General features: G+C 46.5%; 1 protein-coding gene and 1 long non-coding RNA gene across 2 annotated transcripts in view; both read right to left on the reverse strand.

Annotated features, from left to right (window-relative positions):
* Window positions 1-12,133, reverse strand: part of Ephb1 (EPH receptor B1) — a 439,224-nt gene that overhangs the window by 250,011 nt on the left and 177,080 nt on the right. The window lies entirely within an intron of this gene.
* On the reverse strand, window positions 4,604-10,502 carry LOC148122284 (uncharacterized). Its single transcript, XR_015737701.1, has 3 exons — window positions 10,324-10,502; window positions 9,853-10,058; window positions 4,604-4,886 (listed from the first exon to the last, which is right to left on the reverse strand). It is a non-coding gene; the product is annotated as an uncharacterized LOC148122284 (long non-coding RNA).

Consider the following 12,133-nt stretch of genomic DNA (forward strand, 5'->3'; position numbering starts at 1 on the left):
TGAAGGTCTTAGATATATTTCTTTCCTCTTAGTGTTGAGGAGCACTAACTGAGACTATGGAACACAGTTAAGCTCTGCAATTTCTAGCCGACCTTAGACAAACTAGTTACAACTCTGTGATTCAAGGTTCTCCTGGCAAAACAGAGCTGATGAGTCTACATACTCTATTAAGTTGTATTAGTTTGTGCAGGCTGCTTTAACAAAATGTCATACATACACAATTAAACCAATAACCAAGAGCTTATTCTCTCCTGGTGATGGAAGTTGCAATCCTAGATCAAGGTAACAGTGGGGCCGGTTTCTGGGGAGGCTACTCTCATGCTTCTAGGCGCCATCCTCTTGCTCTAACGTCACAACATCTTTTGTCTTTGTAACTTCAGAGTGCAAGCTCTGGCGTCCCTTTGTAAGAAGACATCAACCCATCGCCTGAGGGTCTGACCCATTTGGCCTAATTTAATCTTTATCTCCTTCAAAACCCTATCTCCAAAGAGCATCACATTGGGGATTAGAACCTCAACAAAGGACTTTTGTGGAAACATAAGTCAGTCCATGACATCTGTCATGATTAGATAAATTAATGCACATAGTGTCCTTAAGACAGTGTCTGTTTATTGCATGTCCAATAAATGTTATCAGTTGGGCTTACTGCTATTGCCATACTCACCCAGTTCAGACAAGCTAGCCCTAGAGAGTAGTGAGTATCTCGTGCATGAAGTGCAGGAATAATCATCTCTATGAGATTCTAGTGAAGGACAGGAAGGCCCTTCATCCTAAGGTCATGTCCACAAATATAATCTACTGAGGTGAAAAGGCCATGTGCACACAGGAGTTAAAGGTAATGCGGTAGGATCTTCAGAGCAATTAAACTCTCAAAGATTCTCATGAGGATTGCATTCTGAAATGTTTGCACTCTGAGATTAGACTGTTTTACTTCTTTGTGTGTGTGTATTGTGTGTGTGTGTATACATGAAAGCACACATGCTTAACTTATCTACCTTTAAGAAATGATGCATCCATGAAAGAAAGTAGATCTCTTGTGTGTGTCCATGCATGAATGTGTGTGTGTGTGCATGTGCACATATGCATGTGTGTTACTATTCTTAAGTGGAAACTTACAATACCACAGTGGTATAGGGACCAAATTGAGTCTAAAGGTCTGGAGCCTTTGGGCTGAACTGAATTCTAAAAGGATTTGGAAAATTTGAGTTTTCTACTGGCCCTCCACTGGTATCTCCAAGTGCACTGGCTGTTATTGAACATAATCTGCCCTCAGACTAACATCAGGAACTTCCTCCTCCTCCACAGTACTGGGGTGCTCACTGTCACATACACAGATAACACAGACATTGATGCCTATGCTTGCTTGAGAGGATGGGCAATTAAGGCGACCTCATTTGGGCTGCATTCCATTGGACAGGGATGACTTATGCACCATCTCAAAGATAAAACACAGAACTGGTCCACTGGGGGCAAATTTACTGAATATACTCTTATGTTTCCCAAGTCAAAGAATGGTTTCATGGGAAACTCATGAGAGACCCTGCTAGCACTCAGATGCTCTAAGAGTCTGGAGGACAGTCTCTCCTTGGGACTGGAGAATAAGACGGATGAGATGGTGGTGAATTATCACACCCTGACCTGCCGTGTTAACCCTGAATTTATACCTTAAGACAATGGATGACATGCAGACCTCATGTATTTCATCCCTTAATGGTTACCATTTGCATGTGTGTCTGACGGCCATTCTCAAACATGATTTGTGCCAGGCTGGGATCCTGTGTGACTCCTGAGCAGGGACTTCCTCGAAGGCCTCGAAGCCATTCGCTGCCATGAACGAGCCAGTGGCTCAGGCTCACCCCGCCTTCATCTGAACATTATGGTGTCCTTCTAGACCAGCTCTACAGGTCACACCCAACATGGAGCAAGCCAGCCTGTGCAGGAGACAGGTGCTTGTGGGAGAAACGTACTTCAGTAAACTAGAAATTAGGAAGAAACAAGAAAAGTCAAACATGCAGTCACAGTACTGTAGAGGCTAGGGTCTGTTCTAGACCAGCCTGGGCCACATTGAAAGACCCTGTTCCAAAAACTTAATGACAAAAATACAACGAGTCTCTCAAGTAAATACCTAGCGAGGCTTCGCTGTCTCAGCTGACACATGAGAGCTTGTACTCTATCTGTCCTTGCTACAGCCCATGGAATGGGATTCTAGATGAGAGATCTGAGGCGTGAGTGGCCAGAGATGGAGCAGATAGAGAAACAGCCTCTTTCTCTTTGCAAGGAATCTACAGTTAAATGAATCATAAAGGCCAACTCACCTTGACGCTAACCGAAAAGAAAAATTCAAGAAACAGACCAAAGGCCGAAGAGACAAGTCAAATATTATAGGATGGGCTATCAAAAGGGGCCCAGAGAAGGAGCTCAAAAGTTAAAACCAAGGAAGCCAGGTACAATGTTATAATAAGAATGGACTGACCAAAAATGTTCTAGTGTAGTGGTTTCCATTGACTCAACTTCTACCATCCACACTTCCCTGTTGAGGACACCTAGGCTCACACTAATGTCACACACTAGCTCTAACTATGAAGCCAAGTGTAACCTAACCTAGCTCTACTACATCACCACTCCCTTCACCTCCAAGGCCCCAAGTCCAATTCCTCTGTGGCCAATTGCAGCCCTTTCCCCTTGTTCCTGCCCCTCCCACTCAGTACACAAAGCTTTCTTTTGTCAAGTTTTTCTCCCCACTATGCTTCTCTTCCATCTTTCAGTTCTTAGAAGTACATGCTTGGGTCTACACTCATCTTCAATGTGACTAGGATGTCCCACTGCAAGCTGAGAGCTCTGAGCATTCTGGGTGGGTGAGGTCCCTTCCCTCTCTGGGACTTGGCTCTTCTGAACAGGCTTCATGGAATGTATGATATTCTACTTCACTGCCTGCTCAACACCATTATGTTGTCCAAACCATATATACTGGACTTCATTCTTCCTTTGAATCCTATCCTACCTCTAGTCCTCCCTTCCCTGAGGTCCATCCTATTACAGCACAGCTGTGGATAAGGCTCCCAGAAAGCTCCTGTTAGGGCCACTGTTCACACAGTTTACCTGGATGTGGTGGCTTGGTAGGAGGAAAAAAGAACCAGATTAGAAGAGAGATGACCTCTGGGTACCACTGGCCATGTAGAAGGCTATCCACATGCAGAAGAGGATCACCACAGGTTGCTCCCAGGCCTTTACCTGACACTAACATGGGGAAAGACTCAGGTTGGGGAAGCAAGGTTCAAAGTCAAGAGTCACTCTCTTGGTTATCTTCCAACCTTTGAATTTCCTTGGTAATTTGTGTGCTGAGAGTATGAGACTCTCTTCAGTCACCCAAGAGTCACTCAGCTCACTTGCAGGATATAGCATTTGTTTGACCTTCTCCAGACAGAAACCACATCTACCTAGTCCTCAGGGAAACCAAGTGAGAGAGGTAGGGAGGGTGTACCCCGACACCCAATATACACTTTGCAGATAGTATGCTGAAATCAAAGGTACAGAATTCACATGGGTGTGGCTGTGTCACCCGCGTGATGACAATACTGCAGAGGGAATCAAAGCTTCCAGAATACTTATCCATGCTTTCATCAAACAGCTTTGTCTATGAGATTTTTGGGGTCACAACTGAAGAAGTCCTAGTGCATGGGCCTATGGCAGACTTTCAGCAAGAAAGGGCCCCATCAAAGGCTTCCCATGAGATGTCAGGCTCTGGTAGGAGGTTGCACATCTCAAAGACCCAGCTAGTTCTCTGTCTTGAGTGGCAGCATGGTGGGGAGAAACCTCCCCAGCTAAGCTCCTGGCTTCCTGCAAACTCTCTGGAACAAAGCACTGCTGTCCTTCACCTCCACTTCTCCCTTTGCTCTGAAAGAGTGGATCTCTGCCCCCCACCTCATGCTTGCTCTCCTGAGAAGCCACTCTGGGTAGCCATGAGTCTAACCGCAGATGGTGCAGGAGAATTAGCATTGAGCCCCACCGAGCCATGAAGGGAACTGAAGAGGTGACTATTTTACACCTGCAATTAGCCACACACACAGAACTGTGCTCCCAACCAATTGCACCTGCAAGTGGTTAATTACTAAACAGCAAATGCAATTAGGTACTTACATGTGATCTCCAGGACCAAAGTTGCCAACCCAGGAGTCGCCAGGGAACAAACACATGGCCATGCGCACGTGCATTCACGCACGCACACAGGGAACATACACGTAAGTACTGACGGGGCAGCGAACCCAGAACAAAACCACCTGACCCCCAAGGTTACAGACTGAAGCTACTGAGGCAGTAGGGGATCTCTTTGTTAAAGCCGAGATGCCGCATTATAAAACTCCAGGTTACAGTAAGCTTTGTGTCAATATATAGGGCAACTTCTGAGGCTCCAGCACAGATAAGAGCAGCACAAGATTGCAGATTGTCCCTTTGATAAAGGTTGAGGAATAGCAGAAAACAAATTGGCCCTGGGCATGCAAGGCCAGGCTGCAGAAAAGGCCCCTGCTTTCAAGCCTGGTTGCCTGTTGTTAATCCCGTTGTAAACTACCATTCAGCAGCACAGGACCGGGGCTCGCCGTAATTGTTATATTCACAGTTTATTTTTTAATCTCAAACATCGCTTTGGAAAGTCACACACAAAATCAGAGAGTGACCTTTAAGAATTCTCCCCAGCTCCTCCTTTGTGGGCCTTCCTTCCTTCCTCCGGCTCCTCTGAGCTGTGATACTGAGTTGTCATGGTTTTCAAAAATATTGCCTTCGCAGCAGCCGAGGGAGGAAGAATCCATCTGCATGTTTAATTGTAGTCGTTTCCAATGTGGTAGACTGAAGAGCCTCTTCAGCGGTAATGAGACCTGGTGAGGCACACACTACGAGATGGAGGAAGGACCAGTGAGTGGTTAGAGCAATCCGGGGCTCTGCAAACACCCTGCTTAAGAGGTGAGCTTGCCTGCCTCCTCCTAGGAACCACACCAGCAAGCTGTGATACTCCCAAGGTAGCAGACACCCCCCACTCTTCATTCTCTTCTGGCCTTTCCTTCCTCTTCACGTTCCTCCCTCCTTTTCCATCCCTCCCCTTATTCGTTAAAATGAATCATACATGAAGAATTCTCTATGTTGCCCCTGCTTGCGAAGCACCTGGTAGACTACAGAGCAATCATCTTGGTCTGTTTATTGTTCCAGGGTCTATGGGTTGGGGGGAAATTGCTGGGCCTGGTGGCTCACACCTGTAATCCCAGCACCCAGGAAGTAGGGGCAGGAGGATCAGGAGTTTGAGGCCAGCCTGGGCTAAATACGGCACCACAGTGCCTTTAAGGAATGAAAATCGACTCCACTCAGATTTCAACTTTCGCTCAGTCGCTTAGTAGCTGTGTGACCTTGGATAAGTAACTTGACCCCTAAGACTAAACCTACTCAGTCACGAGCAGCAACACACAGTCTCCCATTCTTAGTCAAGTGTCTAGCTTGGCATAAGGATAATAATAATTAAATGATATTTATTATTACATAGAACCATAGGTGATATATTATTGACAAAGTCATGAACACTGTCTGTCTTCCTGATAGGTCTAAAGCCTGAAAAAAAATGTTGACTAGAGTCTGAACAGCTCTAGTAGAAACGTGTCCTCCCAAAAGCTTCTGCATAGCCATCATTCTTGACACTGAGAACCCCATCTGGCTACAGGGCAGATGCTCACTGAACACTCAGCGAGGGAGGGTTGTATGGTGGTGGGTGTGCATGAAGGAAACTGTGGAGACAGGAGAAAAAAATTCAAATGAGGCCAGTGACACCGATCCACCTGAAGCACAGCTGAATGTGACCATACATTTCTAGCCAGTGAGACGTGGTCATGGCTCGGATTTTATTTATTTATTTAATTAGGCAGCTGCTTATTTGTGTGTGGCTGTGTTTAAGTGTGCGCAAGTGCACGAGTATGTGCTTGTAGAAGTAGGAGGATGGCAGCCAATACCATTCTTCCAGCATCGCCCAGCATTGCTTTGAGGCAGGGTCACCCACTGGCCTGGAACTCTGTAGGGTGCCTAGCCTGTGAACACCAGGAACTTGCTTCCCAAATGCTGGGAATGCACCGTGCCTCTCCTTTGATCTTAGAAAGTAGGTCCTAGGGATGAAATTTATCTTTTCATACTTGCAAGGCAAACACTTTATCAGACGAGTCATGGCCTCATCTCCTACAGTTTGGGCCTTTAAATGTTCCCTACAGAGCATAACCTTGGTCCCCATGTTGTGGCACTGTAGGGAGGTGGTAGAACCTTTAAGAGATGGGACTTAATTGAAGACAGATTGTTAAGGGCATGCCCTCAAAGGGGATACTAAAATCCTGGTCCTGCCCCCTCTCTGTTCTTGCTTCCTGGTCACAGATGAGATAAGCAACTTTGTTCCACTATATGCCCTCCCTGTGAAACACTCCTACAAGCCCCAGAACACTGTGACCAACCAGTCACAGACTGATACTTTGAAACTATGAACTAGAACAAACTTTTCCTTCTTTTAGCCTACTTTGGGGGTTTTGTCTCAGACACCAAAGCTTGACTGATACAGATATAACAGAAGAAATATGTTTCACTTAAAACAAGTGCCTGTAATTGCAAATGCAACACCCACCAGGAGCTCCCTCTCCCTCTGCCTGAGGACCAGTAACATCAGAGAACCGACTCTGAAGTCACAAGATAAGGGGGGAAACAAAACTGTTGTTTTAAGGAACTACAGTTTGGGAGAATGCTTGTTATTGCAGCAAATCCTCACCTATGCTGACTAATACTAATACAATATCTTTAAAAAAACTAATAAAAAATCTAACAGGGGCTGGAGTTGTGGTGAGAGAAGTACTTACTATGTGGGAAATGAATTAGGAAAAGTCAGTTAGTGGAGTCACTTGTTTGTCAAGCAGAAAGCCACTGCCCACACACGTTTCAGGAGATCCCAGCACATTGCCAATAGCATGGTACAAGGAGGAAGACCTACAGTCTGATGCACTGTCCTGTGCTCTTCTTCCTGGTGTAGCCTTCACAGAGGGGAACTCTTAGAGCTTGAGAAGAAAGTGATTCAAACCCCCAGGAAACAGGCCCACGGGCTCATCCTCTAAGGATGCTCAGTTTTTTAGGATCATGTCAAATGATCCTACAGTGTTGGGGATTATAAGTATCAGGCAGAGAATCCTCAAACCATACAAGCCATAAAAGTCATATAAATGTCTGCCTTTGTCACTAGAACATTCTCTTGTGGAACCCTGGCATGCCACAAAAGAATTCAGGTGCCAGGAAGTTATACAGAAACTCCAGCCACCTGGACTGGGGTAAGGATTATAGCCCATTGGTTCTGCTAAGTATTGCTTTCTGATCATCCTATATAAGAAACATCTAGAAGATGGTCAAAGCTCACAGCTAAAGTCTCAGTCAAGGAAGCAGAAAACATGTCTGGTTACTCTTTTCCAGGATCCTGATCAGAGAAACTTGTGCATAAGAAAGGTGGCTGCTGTCTTCTGCAACCAGAAGCTGTTCCTGTGCATGCCACAGGTAACCAAAGTCCAGCCCTACAGGTAAGGTCTGCAGCACGGCAACATGGCAGTAACACAAACCACTCTTCCTGGGGCCTCGAGAGGTCAGTGAATAACTGAAGGTTCAGCTGCCACCTGGTAGCTGGAGGGTCTTGTGTAGGTCGCTCTACATGTTTCCATTTTTCCTTCCAAAGAGCAAGGACACAAATGTCCACAGCAAGAATTCCTTCAAATGATTATTGTGGGGAAAATGGAAATGTATGGCTTGCTAGGCTCTGTACAAATGTTCATTGGTACTGTCAGTACAGTGAAAACAGCCCCTTCTGATGCTTTCATGAAGAACATGAGCTATTATTTATGAAGAACGGAGTGAGCCACACACATACACATGTATGCACACATGCATGCACATATACATACAGTTACCTCTTCCTGAAGACAAAGGATTCATCTGGAACAAAAGTCTAAAGTTGCAAGAACTGAAACATATCAATCTGGTTGGCTTTTTTTTCTTTTCTCTTTTTAAACACACTCTTTTACCAAAGTTATAAAATTGCACACAATAGCTTCCAAAAGATCTAATCACTAGATTTCTTCTTAAGATTTCTAGGTTAAAAATAGCTTAAATATACTTCTCCTGTCAGTCAAATCACAGGGTAGAAGACATCGTATACCATTCTAAATATAAGTTGAGGATATATCTTTCCTCAAAGAAAAATACTCCGAGATAATGATTTTTTAAATTTATTTTCCCCACATAGCATGGGGAAGCAATCACTGGCTTCTAGACACCGCGACCAAAGCCACAGAGCCACCTCTGTGAGGAAGCTGTGGAAGAGGACACAGGAGAACAGGCTCTATTTTATGCTTCTGAGACCAAATAGCAGCAGTGTAGCCTCTTGGCTCCTTATTTGGAATCTCCCACATCAACCCTTTCCTCCCTCCTTCATTTAACACATCTGTGGTTTTTTGTTTTTTGTTTTATAGTTGGTTTTTTTTTTGTGGTTGGCAATACCTCCAACAATACCTGGCCCAGGAGCTATCTAACGCTGTTCTGGCATGGTAGACCTGAGGTGGCACCCGCTGAAGAAAAAGATGGTGGAAAAGCAGGAGTTGGTACCTATGAGGCATGGAGGTATGAGAAGCCAGACTCAGTTCTGAGATTCCTTCAGCACTGTGTAGCAATAAGGTAGGTGTTCAGACATGATCATGAGTGTGACAAGAGCCCCCAAGAAGACTCACACAGATGGGCAGAGCCAATTCTGAAGCTCCACAAATAGTGTCTGCCTCCCTCTGTGAGGTGATCCATTCAGAGGCCAGGAAGCTTGCTGGAAAATGCCAGGCGCCTTCAGTGTGAATGCTACCCCTGGACTCTTTCAAATGTGCCTGGGCATGAGGGAAAAGGGACCAGAGAGGCTGTGGAGGAAAGTGGTCTTTACAGGTAGAGGCAGGGTCACACTAATGGGAGACTGTCTCTGTTTCTGAGAGAAGAAATGGGGTGATTTCCAGTGTTCGGTGGGTTCTGGACATGTGTGTGTGCATGTGTGTGTGTGTGTGTTCATGTGGAACCGTGCACAATCTCTGCTGTTCCTTAGATCTGTTATCTTGCTTTAGGCAGGGTCTCTCATTGACCTAGAACTCACCAAGTAAGCTAGGGATCTGCCTCCCCAGAGCTGGGATTACAAATAGTCACCAACCATGAATGTTTTGTTTGTTTTTTTCCACATGGGTTCTGGGAACTGAGCACACACATTTGTGCTAGCGAGGCATGCGCTTCACCAACTGAGCAAGTCTCTCACCAGCACCCAGCCTCTATTCTTATGTGTGGATCTCTGGACAACTGGGGTAGGGGCTCAATCTGCATAGTAGGGGAAGAGTAAAGTTTATGCTTCAGATGGTGAGGGGAGAAAGAAGGCAGAGAGGAAAACACCTAGGGAAAGCAAAGAGAATGAACCTGCCCAGAGGTACCACACACTAAAGAAATCCCAAGCCAGAGTCACTTCTCTGGGAATAAACTGGGGGCTCCAGGATGAACCACGGCTCTAGCAAGAAAGGACTGAAACGCTGTCAGGATGGAAGGAAGGTGGGGAGATAAAGTGGAGGGGAAGGAACAAAAGCGGCCTCTTTTTCTGTCACTAGGGATGTTCTTCAAGCAATGCTCTGGGTCTTATCAATTCAAGAGACGAGATAATGCGGGAATGGGTACTCAGAACTCTGCTGAAGAGGAGACCAGGAAGGGAACGCCCAGGCCTGTGGAACGTGAGTCCACACCAGGGTGGAAGCTGTTTCCCACACAAGCCCGTCCTTCCTTTGCACCCACCATTTGCAGGAAGAGCCAGGCGAGGAGCTGGGATTCTCTGAAGCACCCTTTGCTGCTACATCCGGGCCCACGAGCTGCTTCAGCAGCAGCCACCAGGGCTGATTACGCATGAAACACAAGCTGAGATTCTGCCCAAGGGCCTCCTCCAGTGTAAATTGTAGCTGGGCTAGCGGCTTCGAGGACTTCTACTCTTCCACTCTGATGAGCTACAAAGGTGGGGATGCAGATGCAGAAGCTAAGATGCTGCCACTCCCAGCAGCAGAGCACTCACAGGGAAGTTTCGGAAGCCCCGCCCCAGCTTCCCCCCCCCCGCCCCAGCTTCCCCCCCCCCCCAGTCTGCATAACAGACAAGTTTAAATGGTCATATTGTAAATTTTGCTAAAAACAAATCTCCACTAGAAATAAATGACCTTTGGGAACACATTTCTTGGGAGAAGGCAGCACACGGGGAGTCAAAGCCACAAGACTTACCAGGAGTGTAGGTAAATGGTAGAAAGAGCTTCTTCCACCTCGGCTGCCATTTGCATTGGGATCTTGTTGCTCTTGGGTTCTGACTACAAAATCAGGCAGGTGTTGAATGACAAGCCTGGGTTCCACCCACCCCGGCACTGTTCTTCTAGAGGGGCATCACAGAAAGGACTGCGCATGTCAGACAGCTGGCAAGCTGGCCAAAGCTCCCTGGCATCTCATGTAGGCTTGATGGCCTTTCACCTTTCTGACACGTGGGCCCAGCCCAGAGCTACCTTTATTGGGTCAGGAGAGGAGCTGAACCTCCACAAAGCTGCAGACTGCCAGCTGCAGACTGCCCGGGGAATCTCTTAGCTCCTCCCCTCTGCCCTTGCCCAGTAGCCAGAATCAGAGAAACACTATGGTTGCTGTTCCCCCTGCCTGACTCTCTAGACCTTTGAACTCCTGGAAAGAATGAGTTGGTCCCAGTTGTTGGCTGTAGTATCCATGTATGGAGATTTCAGAGCAAACCAGACTTGTTGACAGTCACCTGGCCCACAGAGGTCACCTCTCACCATGACATCAGTACTTTCTACCGTACATCGTCTTGTTTCCTCCTTCTTCCAATAGCCCCATCTAGTCCCATGATCTTTTGGATCATTTGTGCATTCCCAGACTCAGAAGACTTAATGTGGGCTGAGTGCAGGCACACATGCATACCTATCACTAGGCGAAATGTTTTTTGTTCACTTTGTCCAATTTGGTTTTTCCGGTATTTTCTCTTTACCAGTAGTCCTTTTAGAAGAGTGCCTTACTAACTTTATCTCTGTAGAGTCTTCACCCACAGCGATCTGCCTCCTGGGGTTATTGGGACGATCAAATGAGATCACACAGACAAAACGGTCAGCCCAGACCAGAAATACACAGCAGGTATTGGGTTGGTAAGTGACATTCCCAGCCATTCTCCTGCCTAAGTCCACCCCGCACTCCTATGAAGTTTGTGTTCGTTCTCTGTACATGTTCTCATGAGCCCTGTCCTCAAGTTCAAGCCTGCAGGACAAGCCCTCCTCCTGCCGAGGATGCTCTGCTACCAGACTCAGGACCGCAAAATGGAGGACTATCCTGACCCCCAGCTCATTAGACATGGCATCCGAGGTCCCTGAGCTCTCCAAGTCTCCAGAAAAGAGTTTCCAGCATCGACTCCCTAACTCAATAGAACAAAGTCAACAGCTTTTGAAACAGCTTTCTTCCTACATTTAAAAATAAGATCATGAAAAGTCCCCCAGAAAAATCAATGGTGGCTTTTTTAAAACTCCCAATCAATATGAAGTGTGAAAGTTCTCATTAAGAGAGAGGTGGGGGAGGTCAAAGACACAAGGAGAATCAAAAGGGAAGAGGTGGAGAGAGGGGAGGAAACAGAAGCAGAGCGAGAACTGTGGTGGCCAGGGGAAGAGATGAGAAGGGAGGCGGAGGAGGCAAGAGGGCCAAGAGGCCAGGAGTGGAGAACAGGGCTGGCGACCATTGGAGCAGGGCTCCTACCAGGAGAGAGGGACAAGCTGAGTGGATCCAAGAATGAAGCCTTGGGACTGCTCACTCCCCTTCAGAAGCCATCCCCCAGCCTTAGGAATTTGGGGACAGAAGGACAAAGAGGACACAGGAAGACAGATAAGGCACTATACCAGGAGGCAAGCTCTAACAGAAACTCAATTATTATGTCCAGCTGGTACTGGAAATCAAAAGTCATTTTTTTTGAAAACAAAATTCTTGGGGGTGAGAGGATAACAGGGTTTCATGTGTTCTTAGCCTGGCTTCTGAATCTCTGCGTAGCAGGGAA

This window comes from Myodes glareolus, chromosome 4 (assembly GCF_982192425.1).
Source record: "Myodes glareolus chromosome 4, mMyoGla1.1, whole genome shotgun sequence".
Classification (NCBI taxonomy): Eukaryota; Metazoa; Chordata; class Mammalia; order Rodentia; family Cricetidae; genus Myodes; species Myodes glareolus.